Consider the following 7,789-nt stretch of genomic DNA (forward strand, 5'->3'; position numbering starts at 1 on the left):
CTTTTTGCTATTTGTTGTGTTGCTTTATAATCGCTTTAAATCAATTCTTGACGAATATCGAATAATTTTTATCCATTTCTCATCGGAAAATAGCACTTCCTACCGTCCACTTTCACATTCCTCTGTTTAAGAAATATTTTCAATGTTTATTTAAAAGCAACATTTGTCAAGTAGTATTAATATTTTTTCTTTAATTATCCGATACATCCAAAACTCAAATAGCGCGTTCATAAATGGCGCGCAAACGGTCGATTAAAGAAGATCGCACCCTCGGTCGGTATCCGAAGACGAGTCTAGGGACTCTACCACGCCCAATCGGAGTCGTCCGCGCGTCTATCTGTGTCTCTGTCGTACGTTGATCGGGTGGAGGCGTCGCGTCGTCCTCGGATCCCAACATGTCCCCTCCACCTAACCTCCTCATCCGTGGCGGTGCATCGCGGCTCGAGAAGAAGCATGTCAGTCAGTCGGTTTCTATCCAGCGGACGGGACGGTGCGTGACGGTCTGGTGCGAGTGGCAGCGGGTTCATACGATCGGACAGTACGAACCGTCCCTAGCTGCATTCGTTACACGGAATAAAAACATCCGGGGCTCCTATTTATCTGAAAGTCTCGGACAAGGCGTGTCATGCGCGTGTGCCGATCCTCGAACGAGATAGAGCAAGTGTGTGAAATATCCTCGTGGCTAGGAAGGATCGAAGCAACCAGCGGAGGTGCAGTGGTCGGCCATTGCGCTTTCTTCGTGTCGCCGTTACGACCGCGCGGTGCTCTGCTATCGGTGTGTGTTACATTATACTAGATGTACCGAACGCCATAACATGTCCTCCCTTCTCCAATTCGACCGGTCTGTACCCCCATGGAGATCATCCTGAGATCGTTTACGCCCGTCTCGTGTTTCACAAAACGATGTCGTACTGACTCGTGCCCATGACGTGCGAGACACGACACGCTCCGTCGGTAACGCGGCGTCTTTCTCCACTTTTCATCTTTCGAGTCCTTTACTTCCTCCCTTTTCCTTCCGAGCTTAGAATCATATAGCTTAGATAAGCTATATTCACATTTTATGATATTCTTGTTATGGGTTTGGTGGTTATTTTAGTGTCGCGTATAATGGGTTGTGCGTGTTGCTTGTGTGACAGATTTCAAGAGCCGGCGCGGTGCGGCGTCTCGTGATCGGTTGTCGCAAAGTCACGTTTCCATCACGAGAATATTTAGGCGGGCTTCTTTCGGGTGTCACCTCTAAGGATATTTCGTATTGTTTAAATGTTTCTATGTTCATGGAAGATAGATGTTTTTTATTTCCTCGGAGACTACTAAATTACGGACGTTTGCGCGTGTGTGGGAAATTAACGCGCTCCATGCCACGAGATAATTAAGATTATCAACGAAAGTTCGATGGTTAAGGACTCTCTTAGAATATTTAACTATAGAAAAATAAAAATGCATCTAATTCATGACATTTTATTAAAATATCGGATTAAAACTTATCTTCCTTCGCCTCATGGAATGGAAATTCTTTCTTCCATTTTTATTGTCGATCTATCGCCACTTTCACTGCCTACGGAGCACAAAACGTATTAAAGATGCAAAATCGTACATAATGCTTATAACGCATAAACAAAATATGAAAGATCCAAGTACTCATAATTGGCTTCAATTTCTCTAATTATATCAAAATAAAAATATGATTCAGTTCATTGATATTATCAAATTTTTACAGTTCTGTCATTGCTATTCTCGCTAGTGCAATGACATAGAGAGAGGGAAGTAGAGAAGGAGGGGAATGGAGAATATATACAGCGGCAATACAGACCGACAGTGTCAAATTAAGTTGTTCGCTCAAAATGCGGCGATGGAAAGCGTTTCCAATCCGCATTGATAAAAATGGTAAAACAGACCCCGCTGTTTCCCCTTATTTGATTCTTTAATTTGACTCACGTGTACAAGAGGCATCTTGTACACCAGGGAAATACACGTCTGCCATTCCACAATGCGTCTCGATTCGCGGGCAAAAGTTTCTTCTCCCTCTCAATGAACTCGCCCGCGCTGCCATCGCATCGGCGTTCATTGTCTCTCATTCAATCGCCCCTTTCATTGGTGCGGTTTCCGCGTCTGCTCGCGTTGTTATATTCTGCTCGACGCAAAGTATCCATGTATTCTTATATTCCATTTTTATAAAATTATTTAACTAGTTATTTAACCAATGATATAACTTTTGTTAGTCTATATTATTTCCTATCAACGTTTGAAGAAGTCAAATTAGAAAGACCTTATCATCAAGATAACACTCTACGCTCTATGTGAGTAATGTAATTAAAAAAGAAATTATTTGATAGGTATTAATTGACAAACTATGAAACATAATATATTCAGATTGTCGTAATATTATTTTAATGGTGGGTGGGTGAGGGGAATTCCAAAAATATGATATACATATAAAGAGGTTAGCAAATGTTCTCCAAGATTATTTCTCGCCAAAATCATAAAAATTCTCATCATAAAAACGCGATTGAAAAGCTTGAAAAATGTTGAAAGAAACGGAGAAAGTAATAGAGAGTAATGGGAATTATATAATCGATCGAATAAGTAAGTTTCTATGAAAACAATATAGCGGAATATAATAAAATAAAAACGTACATTGCGCCGAGGATAGAGATGGAAAAATATCAATGGCATATCGATTATTTTTGGTAACTTTTATCTTAATTATTTATTTTCATTTTTAAAAAGTTACAATTTTGCTTTAGGACCTTATTGTACTACAGAATAGTTTTTGGTATTCATCGTACCAATTTCTTTACTCTTATTCGCTCAACTGTATTCGATATAATAACTCGTTCTGTACTTTAGTTTTAAATTTATGAAATGAATATCGTTTCTTAAAAACGAAATCCAGAGTTATAGTAGTACGACAATTTCATGGTAAAATGATCAGGGTAACTGGAATAGAACTTTACAAGCTTTTACAATCTTTAATTAACAATTTTATTGTGAATAAAAAAAGTCTGTAATATTATCATACGATAAAATATCGGAAATAATCGATAATCGTCGATAGTTCGTTGTTATCTAACTTAACGATAATCGATATTTATGAGTATCGCATCTAATCGGCAGGCGGCGTGCTTTTTCGCTGTGGTTTGCTCCCGGGGATACCGATTCCTATTTTCTAATGGAGGGGTACGTAACATTACCTTGAAAATTTGCCTTTGCTCCTGGAGAAAACGTAGTCATAACTTATCGTCGTTTTACGCGCTTTCTTCGACAACCAGGTATACAATTCTTATCTTGGAAGGCAGCGCTGCATCAATGGTGTTACATTATTCGATATTTATTTCTACAAATTCTCTGACGTTCAAATTCAGCCGGCAAATATACGTAAACAATTTACATCTTGATAATTCATGGTTGAAATTTTCCATCAATCTGAGCGTAAGAGGAGAAGATTAAAATAGTGTGAATCACTGTAAATGTAAATGCGAGTGGTAGTACGTATGCATAGCAATTCATATATAAATACATAGTAGAATTAAGCAGTGTTTATAACGTTTATGAGATTTACGATGGATCGTTGACAGATCTTTACGACAGTCAGGAATCAATTTCCTTTTTTAAATTATTTACATGATTAGAATTTTCCGCATTTCTTTCCGACTCTACGTTAAACATGCATACAAACTCGATATAGTATTTCTTTCGCTTTTAGTATATAGATGACATCAATTGTTTTGTATCAAAATTTAATTTAATAAAAGTACACCAAGGTAGAAGTAGTGTTATTGTAATTACATGCTAATCATGTGGCAATCTTTGAATTTAACCTATTAAGCCTAGAAATGTTTAATTTACCTAATATAAGTAGAACTGCATTTAAGCATTTTACGACTGATCATATTCTATTGATGTATTAGTGCGAAAATGTGAGTTTCTGTTTCGTGCCGAGTCTAAAATACAATCTTCTTGTTTAGCAAATAATCCGAATTAATTTATATTCATATGACTAGTTTAACGAGTATTAACATTCTGATTTAGATACATGGATGTTTCTACAGCTATATATGTATTTAGAAGCAAGTTAAAAATTACTTTCTATAATACAATACAATTTAATACGGACGTTCTGATTTTCTGATCAGCGTAACATTCTTGCGTACTTCCTGCTGTTCGACCACTTTTAAGTATTCCATTAGAGATGTATCCATGATAGAAGCTTAGATTTACATTTGAAAGGATCTTCGTTTCCGTATTACCGAGTTGCGTATTTCCTGCGCGCGTGCCGTCGGTACTTTTATTGTCGGTTCTTGTCGCGTTGTTGATAGCTTCTTCCTGTCCGACAGAGAGCTATTCACGTTGATACGGAAGAATTAATTTCTCTCGCTTTCTACATATCTCTCTTCTCTTTCTCTCTCTCTCTCTCTCTGTATATATATATATATAAATATTTAAATTATAATATAAAAAATATATAATAATATAAAAAACAAATTATATTTATATTAAATATATATATAATATATATAAATATTTAAATTATAATAATTAATTATATATAAATTTTTATATATAATATATTATATATATACAGAGAGAGAAGAGATATATAGAAAGATATATATATAATTCTTCTCAATAAATTTCTTATTCACTATTTCCCTTAATATTTTATGATCTCTTGTCATCTACCCTTTCTTAATTTTCTGCCTTTCTCTGTCTCTCTTTGCCTGCTACACCAGCTATATATGATATATGTACACTACCATTAACAGTCATTATCTACTTTGAAATTTATGCAAAAACAGATTGTGCAATCTTAAAATAAACAAACAATACGTAGACATATTCAACGTTACAAGAAAAATCTTATTTCTGTGTGTAATAACTCGTGTATAATAACTAAATCGGTTTTCATTTACATTCACTATGACTTACAAATCATTGCTTCGATCGATCCTGACACTTACGTTATTTAATTTTCAGTTCCGAATTTCAATTGAGATTTTAAATATAAACATTTTTCAGTTTTACATCTAATTCGTGTAACATTTTTCTAACAAACAAAGTCAGGAAATTATGTATGTATGTGTGTGTATGTGTATAATATGTATGATTCTTAATTTATATTCATCATATTTCTCTTCTGACTGTGTAAAATAATATTTCGTACAAATTGTTGCGTCGTTGCCTTGTACGAATGCAACATTTAAACGAATCATCATATTTTGTACGAAGCTAACAAGTATTCTAATACTTCTGAACTAGACTGTATATACCGTTTATTATGTATGGAACACATTATCGGCTGATATATCGTAGATACTTTCAACGGATATCAATGTTTTCACGTATATAATATTATGTACATATATACCTGGATACCTGCAACGACTACCACCACGATCGATCGATTATTGGTTCTATTTCCGTTCATAATCCGCCGCGAGTCAGTCGATAGGAAGCAAATATTCCTCGGTAGCACTGTTTCCCGTATTGTGTGTGACACTGAGCATTTTATTTCCTCTTAATACGATTGTTTCATCGGTTGGTAAAGGAGAGAGGGGATTAAACGAGATAGAAAGAACTTCTTTCACATTTGTACCATCTAGAAGCTACATTGATCAACTCATTCATCAACTCCACAAATCAAAAAGCACTTGAACACTTCGTTAAGTAACCCTTGTTTTCGTCCCAACAATTCATGGAACTAATTTTTTGGAGCGATATTCATTGATAACGAAGCAAAATCTTAACCGGTTAACCTGATATCAGTGTATCGGTAACGTTTTCATTTTCTCTCGTTTAAACGAACAGAACGCAGCCATTCAGTCTGCCCGGTGATTAATATGATCGACGTTTTACTCTAGTCACCTGCAGTGAAATGGTTGTGTAGTACAGAATCGCTTACGTGGAAAGGGATATTATATTACCTCTGGCCCAAGTAATCGAATTATCCATTCGACGCTTAAAAATGAAACACAAGGTGGATCGAAAACGATCGTGGTTACAGAAGACATATTTCAAATATCCAATAGGACACAGGTGATTTTTTAAGAAACAATTTTAATCAGTCAGGGGAAAATACCGGCTATCGTTATTTCCTTTGCGGTAGCGTTTTTATTGTCATTGGTTTTTTTCCTCTTCGTTATCATCGTTGCTCACCGCTTCCTAATCCGGTTCCACGGTACTGGAATTGCGTCATCGAGAAAAAGCATTTAAAACCTTTAACGATCTTCGTCGTTCCTCTTCCGCCTGCCAACCTCCTGCCTAACCCCCCACTTCCTCCTTTTTTCGCCTGTTACTTAATTTAGAGCCCGTGTCGGGTTACCCATTCGTTAGCCGTCGCAGTTTAATAGGATTTACCGGTGTAATGCAGCAAGTCGTAAGAGCCACTTTGACGAGAATCCATCTAGTTTGAATCTAATTCCGTTGGAAGTCGATTCGACGGCTATGTTCATGATTGGGCCGTGATAGAGGTATCGGGATATAGAGGGTATAGTGATGAAATCTTGAGTATTTCTGCCGATTAGAATATCCATAAAAGAATTACAAAGACATTAAGTATATTAAACAAATTGCACCTCTTTAGCGTACATCACAGAATAATTTGTAAATTTGGATTTCCACTCTTTAAAGAAAAAGTATGCTATAATTACTTTCTGTATCCAAAATTAGAAATAAATGTTTCGGAAATTTGATAATATTTTAAATTATCCGCCTAATTTTGTAATTAGAAGCGCTCGGGAAATGGAATAGCGTTGCACTATAGTTAAATACTCAACTATCCACGTTATCTATCTCGCAAGAAAAATGTAAATATATCATGTTCTCGATTTATATTCGCAGATAAAATTTTCGCGTTCTATATCGCATGGAGTGATTTCCGCCACCACGTTGTACATGTAAAAGAAATACCTGAAAAGAGAGGGGAGGGAGAGAGAGAGAGAGAGAGAGAGGGAGAGAAAATAAGAGAGACGATCGGTGGGAATCGAGTTCTGGAAAAAGTTATTAGATTACCACGTCGGATATTACGCCGACGGTGCGCTTAGTCGCGTCGTTATCTTTATCCCCGTAGCGCACCTGCTGCGTCCAGTGTTCACGCACATGTGCGCGGTTGTAGTTTCGCATGCAGAACGCGCGACGATAAGTGCGTGCGTCTGTTGCGCGCGGCAGATAAACCAGTACGGCGGAGGTGCGAGGAGCATGATGATTTTTAAAATTCACTCACGCCACACGAAGAAACGAACGACCGGCGCAGACGATCGAGATATCCTCTCGTTCCCGTCCCAAACGACCAGTGGCGTAGCGAACACTTTATATGGCAATGGTCCTTTGACTGTGTACTTGCATACTTACCGTCAGTCGTATCCCTTTGAGACGCACGTACATACGCATACATCGCCGAACTGACGGTATAAGCGAAATGGAGAGGAATGTACACGGGCAAACAAGTCAAAAACGTGGAATAAAATGTTTTTATATGACGCTCCGTTTTCGAAAAAATCAAGTTTGAAAATTTGCCAAGTATTCTTGAACTTGGTTTATTCTAAACTAAACAATAGTAAATAATCGATAGCAAGTTGTTCTACGTTTGGAAATAAATAAAAAATGTACAGATTTATCGGGGAAAATGAATTTAAAAATGTATCTCGTGCGTGTACCGGATCAACTCCTAACTAAACACGTTCTTGTAGAAAATGGGGCCAGAAACGGAAAAATTTTATTTCACGGTTTTTACTTATTTTCGCGTGTAAAGCAAGTAGATCGTTTACGTATACCTAGTTCGTAATTAATTAAG

The sequence above is a fragment of the Bombus huntii genome, chromosome 10 (genome assembly GCF_024542735.1).
Source record: "Bombus huntii isolate Logan2020A chromosome 10, iyBomHunt1.1, whole genome shotgun sequence".
Taxonomy (NCBI): domain Eukaryota; kingdom Metazoa; phylum Arthropoda; class Insecta; order Hymenoptera; family Apidae; genus Bombus; species Bombus huntii.